Source organism: Canis lupus, chromosome 18 (assembly GCF_003254725.2).
Source record: "Canis lupus dingo isolate Sandy chromosome 18, ASM325472v2, whole genome shotgun sequence".
Classification (NCBI taxonomy): domain Eukaryota; kingdom Metazoa; phylum Chordata; class Mammalia; order Carnivora; family Canidae; genus Canis; species Canis lupus.
The window spans coordinates 28,204,472-28,220,616 of NC_064260.1; the positions used below are offsets into that span (position 1 = coordinate 28,204,472).

The 16,145-nt window shown below is 38.4% G+C and overlaps 1 protein-coding gene across 7 annotated transcripts in view; it reads left to right on the plus strand.

The window, feature by feature from the left end:
• LRRC4C (leucine rich repeat containing 4C) overlaps positions 1 to 16,145 on the plus strand; it is a 1,155,306-nt gene that overhangs the window by 579,988 nt on the left and 559,173 nt on the right. For 5 of the 7 annotated variants that reach the window (XR_007403558.1, XM_049096568.1, XM_049096569.1 and 2 more), the window contains exon 3: positions 5,652 to 5,793. The exons of the other annotated variants lie outside the window; for them this stretch is intronic. The gene's annotated coding sequence lies outside the window, so the exon portion shown is untranslated. The remainder of the gene's footprint in view (positions 1 to 5,651; positions 5,794 to 16,145) is intronic. 7 annotated transcript variants of the gene reach the window in all.

A 16,145-nucleotide genomic window follows, 5' to 3' on the forward strand; every position in this document is an offset into this window, starting at 1 on the left:
CATATCAGCAAGAGAAAAACCAAGAATCATATGATCCTCTCATTAGATGCAGAGAAAGCATTTGACAAAATACAGCATCCATTCCTGATCAAAACTCTTCAGAGTGTAGGGATAGAGGGATCTTTCCTCGACATCTTAAAAGCCATCTACGAAAAGCCCACAGCAAATATCATTCTCAATGGGGAAGCACTGGGAGCCTTTCCCCTAAGATCAGGAACAAGACAGGGATGTCCACTCTCACCACTGCTGTTCAACATAGTACTGGAAGTCCTAGCCTCAGCAATCAGACAACAAAAAGACATTAAAGGCATTCAAATTGGCAAAGAAGAAGTCAAACTCTCCCTCTTCGCTGATGACATGATACTCTACATAGAAAACCAAAAGCCTCCACCCCAAGATTGCTAGAACTCATACAGCAATTCGGTAGCGTGGCAGGATACAAAAATCAATGCCCAGAAATCAGTGGCATTTCTATACACTAACAATGAGGCTGAAGAAAGAGAAATTAAGGAGCCAATCCCATTTACAATTGCACCCAAAAGCATAAGATACCTAGGAATAAACCTCACCAAAGAGGTAAAAGATCTATACCCTAAAAACTTTAGAACACTTCTGAAAGAAATTGAGGAAGACACAAAGAGATGAAAAAATATTCCATGCTCATGGATTGGCAGAATTAATATTGTGAAAATGTCAATGTTACCCAGGGCAATTTACACGCTTAATGCAATCCCTATCAAAATACCATGGACTTTCTTCAGAGAGTTAGAACAAATTATTTTAAGATTTGTGTGGAATCAGAAAAGACCCTGAATAGCCAGGGGAATTTTAAAAAAGAAAACCATATCTTGGGGCATCACAATGCCAGATTTCAGGTTGTACTACAAAGCTGTGGTCATCAAGACAGTGTGGTACTGGCACAAAAACAGACACATAGATCAATGAAACAGAATAGAGAACCCAGAAGTGGACCCTGAACTTTATGGTCAACTAAAATTTGATAAAGGAGAAAAGACTATCCATTGGAAGGAAGACAGTCTCTTCAGTAAATAGTGCTGGGAAAATTGGACATCCACATGCAGAAGAATGAAACTAGACCACTCTCTTTCACCATACACAAAGATAAACTCAAAATGGATGAAAGATCTAAATGTGAGACAAGATTCCATCAAAATCCTAGAGAAGAACACAGGCAACACCCTTTTTGAACTCGGCCACAGTAACTTCTTGCAAGATACATCCACGAAGGCAAAAGAAACAAAAGCAAAAATGAACTATTGGGACTTCTTCATCGAGATAAGAAGCTTTTGCACAGCAAAGGATACAGTCAACAAAACTAAAAGACAACCTCCAGAATGGGAGAAGATATTTGCAAATGACGTATCAGATAAAGGGCTAGTTTCCAAGATCTATAAAGAACTTATGAAACTCAACAGCAAAGAAACAAACAATCCAATCATGAAATGGGCAAAAGACATGAACAGAAATCTCACAGAGGAAGACATAGACATGGCCAACATGCACATGAGAAAATGCTCCGCATCACTTGCTATCAGGGAAATACAAATCAAAACCACAATGAGATACCACCTCACACCAGTGAGAATGGGGCAAATTAACAAGGCAGGAAACCACAAATGTTGGAGAGGATGCAGAGAAAAGGGAACCCTCTTACACTGTTGGTGGGAATGTGAACTGGTGCAGCCACTCTGGAAAACTGTGTGGAGGTTCCTCAAAGAGTTAAAAATAGACCTGCCCTATGACCCAGCAATTGCACTGTTGGGGATTTACCCCAAAGATACAGATGCAATGAAACGCCGGGACACCTGCACCCTGACCCTGATGTTTATAGCAGCAATGGCCACAATAGCCAAACTGTGGAAGGAGCCTCGGTGTCCATCGAAAGATGAGTGGATCAAGAAGATGTGGTTTATGTATACAATGGAATATTACTCAGCTATTAGAAATGACAAATACCCACCATTTGCTTCAACGTGGATAGAACTGGAGGGTATTATGCTGAGTGAAGTAAGTCAGTTGGAGAAGGACAAACAGTGTATGTTCTCATTCATTTGGGGAATATAAATAATAGTGAAAGGGAATATAAGGGAAGGGAGAAGAAATGTGTGGGAAATATCAGAAAGGGAGACAGAACGTAAAGACTGCTAACTCTGGGAAACGAACTAGGGGTGGTAGAAGGGGAGGAGGGCGGGGGGTGGGAGTGAATGGGTGACAGGCACTGGGGGTTATTCTGTATGTTGGTAAATTGAACACCAATAAAAAATAAATTAAAAAAAAGAAAAAGAAAATATATGACTTCTCTTTTGAAAATATTTGCGATTATATTACCTCTATTTTGATAATGAATGATATAAGTAGTCTCCAAATCAATATGCTAATTTAAAAAGGACAGATAAATTTATTTTTTAACTGCTTATGTCAAAATTTCTACCTGACACAAGACCACTCTGCTGTGACTTTCCACATAATTACTAAATCTGTTTTTTCCTACCTGACAGTAACAAATATGAATATGAATATGGTTAATTGCTACCTATATTTTGCTCAATGCTCTGGTGAAGTGTAAAAACATATATTTGAGGATATCTTATTGCTTTGTAAGACCACAGGTCACTGAGTGCTACCAAGGGAAGGGACCATTGTGAAAACCTCAGATGAATAACTACAATATGAATATAAGTGGGGAGATTTGGGAGTAGAGAAAGTATCTGCAGTAAAAAATGTGTTGTTTAATCAAGGATTGAGATGTTAGGAGAAGAAAACGGGAGCTATTTCAAGAGAAGTGAACCAGAAGCACTCATGTGCTTATGTAACTTGTCCAGTACTTGGCCCCAGAACAGATACTAAGCCTCATTTATTAATATTGGCACCTATTATGGCGTTGGCCCTAACTCATGGTTAGAAGACTTTGGATCAGGACCTGATTTTCCTGTAGGTCTGGCTTCCCTAGATTAGTTGATGGGTTTCACTAATGTCCTTATAGAACACAACTGAATATTCTAACAGCATTACTCATAGAAATAAGTGTTACAGATTTTCCCAACAGTCCCCAAGAGCCCTTACACATTAGTCCTTGTAATCCTTGTAGTATAGGATCCTAATACTTAGAATTCCCCAGTCCAGCAGAGAGATGGAATTTGTATTCTCTCCTTCCCATTCTATACAAAGGAAGGCATGCTCTTGTTGTTCTTGTTGTTTTAATAGGCAAACCTTCTACAGAAGTGTGAGCCCCTTGGGGCGCGTTGGTGGCTCAGATGGTCAAGCATCTGCCTTCAGCTCAGGTCATGATTCCAGGATCCTGGGATCAAGCCCTGCTTCTTCAGGCTCCCTGCTCAGTGGTGACTCTGCTTCTCCCTTTCCCTCTACTCCTCCTATTCCCTTCCCTCTGCCCCTCCTCCCTCTCCCCTGCCCCACACTCTCTCCCTCTGCCCTTCCCCCCTCCTGTGTGCTCATGCTCTTTCTCTCTCTCTTGCTCTGCTCTCTATTTCAAATAAATAAAATCTTTATTTAAAAAAAGAATTATGAGCCCCATAATGGATAACCAGAGACATGACGACTAGTTAAGTCTCCCTGGACAAGTAACATACCCCGACCATTCTTCCATCCCTAGTCCTTGTAAGCCACTTATCCATAAGTTTTTTTTTTTAATTGTTGTATAATTAGCATGCAATATTATGTTAGTTTCAGGGATACAACATATTGGTTCAACAATTCTATACATTACTCAGTGTGTGCCATGAGAAGTGTAGTTACCACTTATCGTCATATGGTGTTGATATCATCACAAGACTATGGATTATATTTCCTATGCCGTACTTTTCATCTCCATGACTCACTTTATGAATGGGAAGTTGTCCCCCTTAATCCTTTATGTAACCCACCCCACTCCCTACCTTTGGCTGGCTTTTATGAGAATCTCTCTAATTTCTAACTTCGAAGTTGTACTTTGTATGTGTTGAATATATTTTCTTGTCTTCATGATTATTCCCTGAAGCCTGCTAGTCGAGTCTCTCTAATTTCTTCATTCTGAGTTTCTCAGCATATATCAGTTTCCCTTTTCTGTATTCAACTAATGCAAGACTTCTGAGTCATGATTATGCCTCTATAGGGGACCGACTTGTAAACCACTTCCTGATGAAGGCTATTCCGAAGCTTTGTTGGTTTGATGAAACAGGGCATTAGTATAGAAAGTAGGCATATTTGAAAAAAAGACAGTTTACTTTTTAAAGTTTTTCATGAAGTTTATGTGAGAGGTGTGAGAGCTGCTAAAAGTACCTTAAACATATATCAAAGATCCTTTATTCCTACTTATGGAAGTATCTGTATTTGTAATAGATGATGTGAAAAGTACATAAAAGCACAAACTGAAAATGACCAAAATTCTACCACTTATATCCAATTTTATAACATTTTGGTATATAAGTTTTTAAATATATCCCACGCTTGCTAGTTCTTATCATGGACTCTACTTCTAAACTATCTTGGTTTGAACCTTTGCTCAGTCACTAAGAGTATAGCTTTGGGCAACCTACTCAACCTCTCCATGCCTCAGATTCCTGATTTGTAATAAAGGCAGGAGTAGTACTGACCTATTTATTTGGTTTTTCTTAAGATCATTAAATCAGTTCATACAGGCATGGATTTTCAACTTGTGCATATATTAATGCAGTTTGTTGCTGTTATTGATAATGCTGGTGTTACTATATAGTAGATCAAAGGCCTTGACAAATTCTGTGCTTCTCTTCCAATTGCCCAAGTAACTTTCTTTGAACAGCTGGCAGTCCATTTCTGAATTGAGTAGTTTAATTGTTAGAAACTACCAAACCTTACTGAGGAGTATTTCTTAATCAATTTTTGAGCCCCTCAAACTTGGTAAACAATAATAATGAATACATGATCTCTTAAGTATTTTTGAGAAACACTTTGCTGTTGGGCATTTTTGGTTGATTCAAAATGTAGTGAAGCGAGATATCTAATAATTCAAATATTTTTAAACTTCTCCTTTTGTACTTAAAATTCAACAAAAAAAAAGCCATTATTTTCTTTGACCATTGAACTTCTTCTCCCTTTAGCTGCCACGTCTATTTACTTGGCAAACTTACATCATTCTTGAAAAATAAACTTCACTCTACAGAAAAACTTTATCTCATTCTTTTGGAAGCATCCCTGTGGATTTTATAATTATTTAAATGGATAAAAATAATGAAAGATGTCACTTTTTCCCCCCAGTAATCAAATTAAACAAGTGCTAGAATAGGGCTGAGACTAGAATATCTTTGGCCACATGTTAGAGAAGTAGCAAAATTTGCAGTTTAATTACCTAATGTCTAATTCTTATGTAAGTGTAAACTCTGAAAGTGTTTAGAGTTTCAAGAGCTACTTGGTGGAGTAAGGGAAAAAAGAAAAACTTCAGTTCAGCAAAGCCATCAAAGGGGGGAAAGAAAAAGCCAGAGCCTTTCTACCAGCTGGAACAAAACCCTGGAGTTTTCATAGTTTTACCTCTGTAAATTGAATCATCACATTCCATTTGAACATTAATGCAAAACTAGCCAGATTAGTTTATTATCTTCTTTATTATCTGGGTTATTATCTAGGAGACCTGACTGATCCCAATTCCTTATCTGTCCCAGAAAGAAGAGAAGGGAGTCTAGTATGAGAAGATCATCTCTCTTCGTGAGGCAGCTTTATTTCTCCTCCTGTACCGTACACCTGCAGATCTCACTGAAATAGCAGAGGGACTTCATGAAATTTGGGTGTGTTGCATTACAAAAGGTAAATTCCCTGAATATTCACCTTCTGAATAATTTTTTCACCTAGAACATAACCTTTCTGTTGGTTGTGAACCTTTTGCACAAATGATATTTCTTCTAAGTGTTTCTGAACATGATTTTATGGAAACCAGGGCAAATCTGGATCTAGATGAAGTGCCCGTGTGTATGGGATTATGCATTCCAGCAGTGCTAGGTCTGGTTCCTATTCTATGTGCTCAGAAGCACTTCTATTTCTCCATATTTTCAGAGGCAACACATCTTGGACTCCCAAGACATAAAATCACATAGGAGAAATTAACTGGTCCAATAAAGTAACTTCATAATTTTTTAAATGTGAAAGGGACAAATACTTTCCATGGGAGGTTACTGCAAAACCACTGGAGTCTATTATCAACACCATGCAATGCCCTCTTACACCAGGGATTTTGCTTATTACCCAAAAAAGTAGCCACATGCACTTTATTTCTTTATAACAGGATGTTCATGGTAGGGAAGATCTTTAAATAATCCTCATCTGGAATAAGGAAAACAAAAGGACTCGCAGCCTTTCATCAAATAGGCCCTGAGTGACAAAATACAGCTCATATTGTGGTAATTTTCCAAACAAATCAAGACCTCTGATTAAATAAGTTGGGCCTAAGGCTTCCTGCGATTCTAAAGACTATCAATAGAAGCATTGTGGCACAGTCTTATTAGACTCATTGGAGCTATAATTAACCATTGGAGAGAAACAAAAATGTAAAAAAAAAAAATCCATTATGATTAATTTTCACAGGATGTCTTGGAAACCTTACAGGAGGAATTAGTAGTCTGCCTATTTATAATTAACAGATCGCAAACACTAATGCATTTTCCCAACAGGGACTATTTAAATGGAAAGCTTTGTTGATGTGAGACTTAAATACATAGGCTTGAGTCCCTGAAAGATGTGTTTTACAGAGATTTTAGGACGATGCAGTTTATTCTTCTGATTGAGGGTTCTTGTCATGGCTCCTGTTCGAAGTGGTCATAGGAGAGAACCCCTTGGCTTCCTTTGGCTCAGGCAAGCACGTGTCAGTTGAGGATTCGGGTCTCCTGTTCACATTGCAGAGAGTCCTGCAGCCAGTGTGGACACAGCAGGAAGGAAGGAGCTCTTCAGTTAAGTGTTAGAGTCCAATTTCTAACACGTTCATGTTTGGAATTTTGCGATCATCTTGGCCAATCAAAATTGACAGAGGAACTCAAATTTGTATATATGGGATCAGGCAACTGTCAGAGTAATCATTACAATTTTTGAGCTGCCCCTGCCTCTAATTTTGTCCAGACCATTGGAGGAATATCCACACCAGATAACAACCTAGTGTTGTTACTCCATCATGAATTCCTTCAATGACGACCACTGATTTCTTTATTATATGGTTAAGAGCCACTGTAATCTAGCCGGCCCTTATGGATATCATCTGAATCCTTTATATTTTCTTTCTTTTTTTTTTCTGAATCCTTTATATTTTCTAAGGCTCCTCCAAATTTATAAGTTACTTAAGACTTCAGGACCTTACCGTATTCTTTCTTCCTGTCTGTGCTATTTTCTATCTTAAAACATTCTTGCTCAACCTTTAAATTTCTTAAATACTTCAGGCACCTGTAGAACTTGTACTTGAGTCTGTTTTGGCCTATCCTTGCCTGTTGCTGCCTCTTGGGTTAATAATACATCCTGTCAAAAAAAAAAATAATAATACATCCTGTCTCCATGCTAATATGACATCTAGCATGTGACTATTATCACGTCTATAAATTTGTACTGTAACACTTGGTGGACGTGGATTATGTGTCCTCAACACCCAGAGATGACTGTCCCATGCATGTCATCACTTCAGAGGGTAAATGTTGGATAAGAAGACTGGTCAATGTATTTAGTTGACGAGTATTTAGTATAGCTGTTTACTTCATCTTGTGAAAACATTTATGTTTTCTATGCTCCCTTTTAACATGGACTCAACAAAGTTTTTTTTTGTTTGTTTGTTTTTGTTTTTGTTTTTTTCTTTTGAATTGAAACTTGAGCTGACAAGTGGCCACTAATTTCTAGAAATATGTCTGCATTACAGAGGAGTGGAGTAAATTTATTTTAGAAGTCTTATTGACTTACCGAGCATAACAATTAAGAGAGAGAGAGACAGATAAGTTACTAAAGTAAAATTACAACCTTGCATTTTTATTGTACTGCACCTAAAGAGCATGCAAATTAGGATAGGGAGAAGCCCAACCCACTTTAGATATTGATGTGTAATGGACCATGTACATTTTGGATGGCACAGACTAGTGATCAAAGAGAGACTAAACAGATTGCTGGCTCATACCTTACCTAAAGTAAACATTGTATTTGTTACAACCGAAGTTTAATTTTTTTTTCCAGTCTCCTAACTAGACTAAATTATTTATAGCTATAGATGTTAAATAATGAAAGAGGATGGTCTTAGATTTCAAACTTTATTTCTTTCATTTTCTTACCTGTAAACTCCACTCATCCATGAATTTATAATCTTCTTTTTTCTTTTTGATTTGCATTTATATTATTTTTTTACTTCTTAAAGATTTTATTTATTTATTCATAAGAGACATAGAGAGAGAGGCAGAGACACAGGCAAAGGAACAAGCAGGCTCCTCTAAGGGAGCCTGATGTAGGACTATATCCCTGAACCCCAAGGTTAGGCCCTGAGCCCAAGGCAGCCTCTCAACCACTTGAGCCACCCAGGCATCCCTTGATTTGCAATTTTATTTTATTTTTATTTATTTTTATTTTTTATTTTTTTTGATTTGCAATTTTAAAGGACATGTTAGTTCCTCTCAGATTACCTTTTTCATACCTAAATAGGCATCTTATATCCATGGTATTTTAGGAGATTTGAAGAGAGAAACATAAGTTAATCAACTATTTTTTCTAAAACTCAGAGAAGCTCTCATTGAAGGCAAATTAAATGGGTCTTAGAGGTCACAGAACAAATTAAAGGCAAAAAAAAAAAAAAAAGAAAAAGAAAAGGAAAAGAAAAGAAAAAAAAAAAGAAAAAGAAAAACTATATCTTTGCCCATGAATTTGATTCCTAACCACAATAGCAATATCACTTAAGCTGCCTGCTAGTAAATATGGCATCCTTGGTAGATTTTCTCATATTTGTGACATTTGCAGCCAGGATTCAGGTTCCATTTGTCCTCAGAGATAAGCAAGACTCCAGATCATCAAAGTGTATTCAGATGATCCACCGAGTCAGAAGCAAAATCTTCAGAAGGGAGGGATGCCTGGGTGGCTCAGAGGTTGAGAGCTGCTTTGGGCTCAGGGCCTGACCTTGGGGTCCTGGGATCCAGTCCCACATCAGCTTCCCTTCGAGGAGCCTGCTTCTCCCTCTGCCTGTGTCTCTACCTCTCTCTCTCTCTGTCATTCTCTCATGAATAAATAAATAAAATCTTAAAATAAAAAAGACTTCAAAAGGGAGAAAGGAGGAGAAACAAATATTCAGTTGCTTGATTAAAACTGAATATACACCCAGCTGCTTTGAATGCATCCTGAGGAAAAGGAGAACTCCACACCGCTCAGGGGTGTGCATGGGGAGGCACCCTTTGGAGTAGCCTCAGGGCTCTAGAATGAGGCCCATCAGCAGGGAGCATAGAAATCAGGTTTAAACTAAGCTCTGAGTGGCTATGTGAACTTCCACAAATTATATAACATCTCTAGTTAATTTTCTCATTTGTGGGGCGTCTGGTTGGCTCTGTCTGACTCTTGATTTTGGCTCAGGTTATGATCTCTTGATTTTGGCTCAGGTGAGATTGAGACCCATGTCGGGCTCTGTTCTAAGAGGAGCCTGCTTAAGATTCTCTCTCTCCTTCTCCCCTTTATCCAGCCTTCTCTCTCTCTCTCTCTCTCGAAGGAAGAAAGAAAAGAAAAAGAAAAGCTGTTTGTGGGGAGAAAAACCTTGCTTATCCTATTTTTTTTTTCTCATTTGTAAAATGGAAATAAGATTACCTGGCTCACTAGGTTGTAAGGAATAAATGAGATAGCATATATAAAGACAGTGTTTTTCATGTTACAAGATGAGATAGGTAGATAGGTAGGTATAGAGTGATCGAATCTAGCAGTCTCTTTTCTTCCATGGAAAGAGTTCTGTGCCCTGAACTGGCTGCTGTAATTTGTCCTGCCTTCCCTCTATTCATCCCTTCTTTTAAATCCCACATGTGGAAAAAAAAAAAAAATCATAATATGATCATTTAGACAAAACAAAACAAACAACAACAAAAAAACAAACAACAACAAAAATATGGTTTGACTTTATGCTCAACTAGTTCAATCCCTGTTGCAGGGTGCTTTTTGTTTTTTAAGTAAAAGCTAAATTATGTGTCTCTAATCAAATCTTTGTAAATTGCCACACTGACTTATGGATCAAAACGGCAGATTGAGCACCTGCTTTTTTAATCCTCTCCATTTACGTTGAAATGATAGTAAAAGAAGAATAGCTCTACAACAAGGATTAGCATCAGAGAATGTGCCATTAACAGCCCAGGTGTTTTGAAGAGTTTTAGAGGTAGGAGAGTACAGGGATCACACTGATGGTGGTGAAGAGCCATTCTTTCCCACGTAGTTGCACAGAGCTTTCTAGCTCATTGTCAGCAAGTATGAAGAGCAGGAGTGGGCTGTGGGGATAGACATTTGGGTTATTTATTAAACACTCTAGAGTCAGAGCACCTGGGTGACTCAGTAGGTTAAGCCTCACTTTGGCTCTGGGGTCATGATCCCAGGGTCCTGGGCTCCCTGCTCAGCGGGGAGTCTGCTCCTTCCTCTTCATCTACCCCTCCCCCTTGCTGGTACACTCTCTCTCTCTCACTCTCTCTCAAATTAAAAACAAAAAAAAAAAAAAAAGAAAGAATTGTAGAGTCAACAGCAAGACAAGTCAGATCCCTTCTTTCCTGCCTTTATCCCTCTGTTCCTCCTCCCTGACCCCATTCAACAACTGTTCCAGAGCACTGTGTCAGAAGGGATTTTGTAATCCAGAAAAAACATTTAAAATTCTCTAAAGAAACTGTAAAATATGGAAAGGTTGGGTTTTCTTTCTTGTTCATGCTGGCACCTGCAGGAGAAGCCCAGCAGAGACTGAGGCATGGGAAGAAATACTCTGAGGCTCTCCGGTGCCGAGGGAAAGCCTCCTCATTTTTATATGGAAGGAAGGGCCTCATATGGCCTTCCTGCCTCCCTGCCAGCAAGGATAGTACCAACATTTCTGTATAAGAGAAACATGGGGTAGGAGAGGCGTTCATCTCAGTTCAAAGGAAGGCCCATGCGACCTTGACTTGGAGCCCGTGATGCATAATGAGTGCACAGTTTTGACTTAGATTGTTTGCTGATAACAGATGTTTTTTGGAGAAATCCTAATGGAGACGTGGGAACTTGTCCTCCAGTTACATCCCCGTGGCAAGCATGTGCTATCGTTGACATGTGTGTTTATTTGGGGTGGCTAAGAAAACAGTAATGAAAATGTGGCATAGGGAAAGTAAAATAACCCCAAATTTCTCCCTGTTGATCCCAGTTACCTATACGAATGCTGCCAGGTAACAAAGCTTTACTTCACTTTCAGAGTTTTTGATCAGTTCTTCTATTTAGAGCAGAAGTCAGCTGGGGTAGATATTAGCTTTTGCTAATAAACAATTAAAAAAAAAGTCAGAAAAGCATATAATATACGTTCTTATCTCACAAATCTGCATATTGGTTGGGGTGTCTCTGATTCAGGTTCAGCGTCTATAAGCAGCAGCTGTGGTGGCTCTAAACCTCAAATCTATTTGTGGAGCCCAAAGACTGTGGCTACTCAGGATATTTTCTTCTCATGATGATGGCATAAGCAAAGATGACAACCTCAACCCTACAGGCTATTTCAAGCATGCGCTCAAGTCATTTCCACTAACATCTGGCCAAAAACAAGTCACAAAGTCAAACTTAAAGTCAACGGTTGGAAAAGTTTACTCGATATGCCATGAGGCCGTGACCAGGGTGTACATGTAGGACACAATTCCAGGGGAATGGAATATTTGTAGCCAATAATTCAAGTCGTCACAGCAAGAGACCTAAACTCACATTTGACACCAAATCAACCTTCAGAACCATTTAATTTTGTCCTTTATCCTTCATGTATGTAAATTTGGATCCAGGGATCAACATTTTTAGAAAAAAATAGTAGGAAAGAAGAAAGGACACCAGCATCCACATAGATATTTGGTAGAGGTCATCGGATCCTATAGGAATGAGGACAAACAAACCTGATTTCCTGTGGAAGTTCCTTTCTTCTTAACTCATTTTCTTTCCACCAATGTCCACTGCTCCTCTGCTACCTACACGGGGCAGTGTGCCATAGGATGGGAATGTGTGAGGGAGGGATTTGCAGAAAGGTTGAAGTGAAATTTGTATTGTTCCTAGACACATAGGCCTACCAGTCAATTTTGACAGAATGTGATAAATCACTTGGGATTTAGTGAAAAATATCAGAGTAGCATTTGAAGCTGTTTTCATAGGAACATGTGAAATTGTATGGCCTTGAGTCATTTGAGAAGACATCACCTTCCTCCATCCCACTAGAGGATAGTGGATAGTCTGGGAGCTTCCAGTGAGCACTTGTTTTCCCATCTCAAGCGAAGACTGCTTGACGGTATCTGTGTCCAGTGTACAAATGCATTTTTTTTTAAGCAGATTGTACCGTGACAAGAAAACAATTTAAACTGTATATTTTGAAAAAGAGAAATTGGTGATGATGGATCATTTCTCTTATAAACTCTACCAAGAGATACCATTTCAGAGACATCGATAAGAATGCTAATAATACCCTTTAGCAATATCACTCCTCTTAAAGTAAAAGTCAAATTAACTGTTAAATAATTTATGATAGTTGGAATCTAATGAAAAGGACTTGCAAATTATGAGGCTGGGAGTTTAAAAGTTGAAGGACACTCTGTAACTACAGGAACATGATGGGGCTGGAATTCACACCCAATTTTTGTTATTACTCATTCATCTCGTCTGACATTAACAGAATTTAGCCTGTGAATCACAGAATTGTATTCATTCTTGGGCACCATCTCTTATCTTATCCAGACAAAAATGTGTTAATTAGCATAACAACGCGGGTTGTGTAACTGTGATAATAATAAAATTGTAGCTGATTTCACTAAATTCTAAGTCTACAAATACATTATCATTGCAATTAATGGGGAGACTCATCGTTTTTTAAACTCGACAGGTATTTTTTAAATGTTCTTTTTCTGCAAGGTGAATGAAACTCTCATTTCTTAAATCTCAAATAGTCTAATTTCATTCCTCCCTTCCTTGTTCCTTTCTACCTTCTTTCCTTCTTCCTTTCTTGCTTTTGTCTTCCTGTTGTTGGTTTCTCCATTCTAATGGGTTGAAACCTAAATAAAACAAAACAAAACAACAACAAACAAAAACAAAAAACAAAATAAAACAAACAAACAAAAAAAAACGTGGTAAGCCTTAAAAACCATACACTATTTTAGTTCCTGTTTAGTGGTATTGTAGACACCGTCTAAGGGTTTTCAGTTGTGAAACATTCGCTCTGACTGTCGTATGGAATAGACTGCAGCATGTACTATTATAGGCCAGACCTTTCAAGTTAATCTACTTTATTTAAAGCCAACACATATATTTCTGTAACAGAAATAATCTGCCAGCAATCAAAACAAGAACAAGGGAGAGACAAAATGGGAGTGGTTGTGAGGCATGAATGAGTTTAATGAAAAACACTTAAAATGGTTTCCTAAAATGGTACTATTATTGCTTAATTATAGCAGAGAAAAATGAGATCTAAGTCAGTTCATCTCTACCACGTATTGACCATTTTGTTTTTGCTTTTCCAGTCCCTTATCACAGCTGAGCCCAGCAGCAGTCTGATGAGCAGCAGGGCCGTGTTTTATTAGAGAAGGCGTATTTCCTTAGTCCCTTGACCCACTTTATAACAGGATTCAACTCTTCAACTTTCTCCAGAGTAAACCTGGGCAGTTGCTTAGGGACTGCTTGCCAGCTACATGAAGGTTTTGGATGAGATTTGAAGGGGTCCTTTGTCGTTTCTACATTTCTCTATGAGACATGGAGGTAGACGTCGTGAGTGTGGTAGAGGCCCCAGAGAACAAAGTGTTAAATAAATATAATGCATTGGACTTGGCTTTAGTGGATATAGATCTGTTTAGGTTTATCTTTAACGGATTAGAATCTTAATAAACCCTTCTTCTTTGAACTAAAAGATACCTTGAAATGAATCCTATGGCGATACAAGAGAAGCAGCTTGGTTAAAATAGCACGATCTGTCCAATGAATGTTGTGCTAGCAACTTGCTTGTAAGATACTTCTTTCAGGAACATGGTCTTATCGCAGTTTACAAAATAATTCTGGGACTCAACATTCAGAATTACTTTTAGAATTGATGTACAAGACATTATAAAAACACGGGGTGCCTGGGTGGCTCAGTCGGATGAGCTTCTGCCTTTGGCTCAGGCTGTGATCCTGGGGTCCTAGGGTCATGACCACACTTCTAGGTCCTTGCTCAGTGGGGAGTCTGCTTCTCCCTCTCTTTCTGCCCCTTTCTTCTGACCCCCCCCCCACCCGCCATGCTCTGGCTCTTTCTCAGTTGCTCTCTCTGAAATAAATAAATGAAATCTTTAAAAAAAAACAAAAACAAGAAGCAACATATAAAAACATATTACCCAAAAATTGGAATATATTCTGAACCCAAATTAATTTATCCAATTTGAACACTTACCTTCCTCATTCATTACTCTTAGGTTGTTGAGGGTGATTCTCCATTCAAACTTTCCCCTGATATGATATTAAAGATAATACTATGCATCTCTTCCACACAGAATTCCAAAAATGTTGTAACCAAGAGTTGAAATCCTGGAGGAAGAAGATAATCTCCATAGTAGTTTTATTAAGAAAAGAAAAAAATAAGCTAGCGCTCCTTTTTACGAGTAATTTCTTTAAGATAATTGAACAACCTGGAAACTCACACATTCTCTATAGACTTACACATACACATTTGTTTCCTTGATATTTTATTTTGTCCAGTTATTTAAACTTGGTGCCATTTAAGTGAAGATCATTATTAATAGTAGAACTTTAAGGTATATATAGAATTTGTTCAGCATTCCTGTTTATGATTTTGAAAAAATAATAGATCATTTGAGGATACTGGTCTTCATTGTAACAAAATTGTTATGTTAATGTCCAAAATAATTTCTTTTTTTTCCCAAAATAATTTCTAATAAAAGTAGGGACACTGGACAGCCCGGGTGGCTCAGCAGTTTAGTGCACCTTCGGTCCAGGCCTGGTCCTGGATACCTGGGATAGAGTCCCACATCGGGCTCCCTGCATGGAGCTTGCTTCTCCCTCTGCCTGTGTCTCTGCCTGTCTCTCTCTCTCTCTGAATGAATAAATAAATAAATCTTAAAAAAAAAAAAAAAAAAAAGTAGTGGCACCTGAGAGGCACAATTTGTTAAGCATCTGCCTTCAGCTCAGGTCATGATCCCAGGGTCCTGGGATGGAGCCCTGTATCAGGCCACTGCTCAAGAGTGAGTTTGCTTCTCCTTCTGCCCCTCTTCCCCTTGTGGGCATGTGCACACACACTCTCTCTCTGTCAAATAAATAAATAGAATCTTTAAAAAATGTTTAAAAAAGCAAAAAAAGTAAACCATTGATCAAAACTAGCTAAGTGGATATGCATATGTGTGTAGTAATTGACAACACTGAAATCATATCTAATGAACAGGAATAATAACCCAGCTTTATAAGAGATATACAAATTCTATTAATAGTCTGTCACAAGGAAGGAACATAATAGCAAAGGCTCTAAGTAAATTGATATTCCCATTTGTTTGCCTACACTCAGTCTTCTTTAACTGAATCTTGTGACAATTAACTGATTGAAACAAGATACCCTACAGGAAGACAAAGTTTGAGATTGAACTTGGTAACATTAGATTCATTTGGGCATGGTAGTCATTTTGCTACCCCTAATAAAGATGCTATGATCTGTTTTTTTTTTTTTTTTTTTTTAAGATTTTATTTATTTATTCACGAGAGACACAGAGAGAGAGGTAGAGACCCAGGCAGAGGGAGAAGCGTGCTCCATGCAGAGAGCCCGATGCAGGACTCCATCCAGGGACCCCAGGATCACACCCTGAGCTGAAGGCAGATGCTCAACCGCTGAGCCACCCAGGTGCCCCTAAAGATGCTATGATTTAAAAACAAAAACAAAACTGTGGTTGGTGGGGTGAGGCGTGAGCCAGAGAAGGGCAGAGGTAATGTCACAGTCATTCTCTTCCAACTGCATTGAG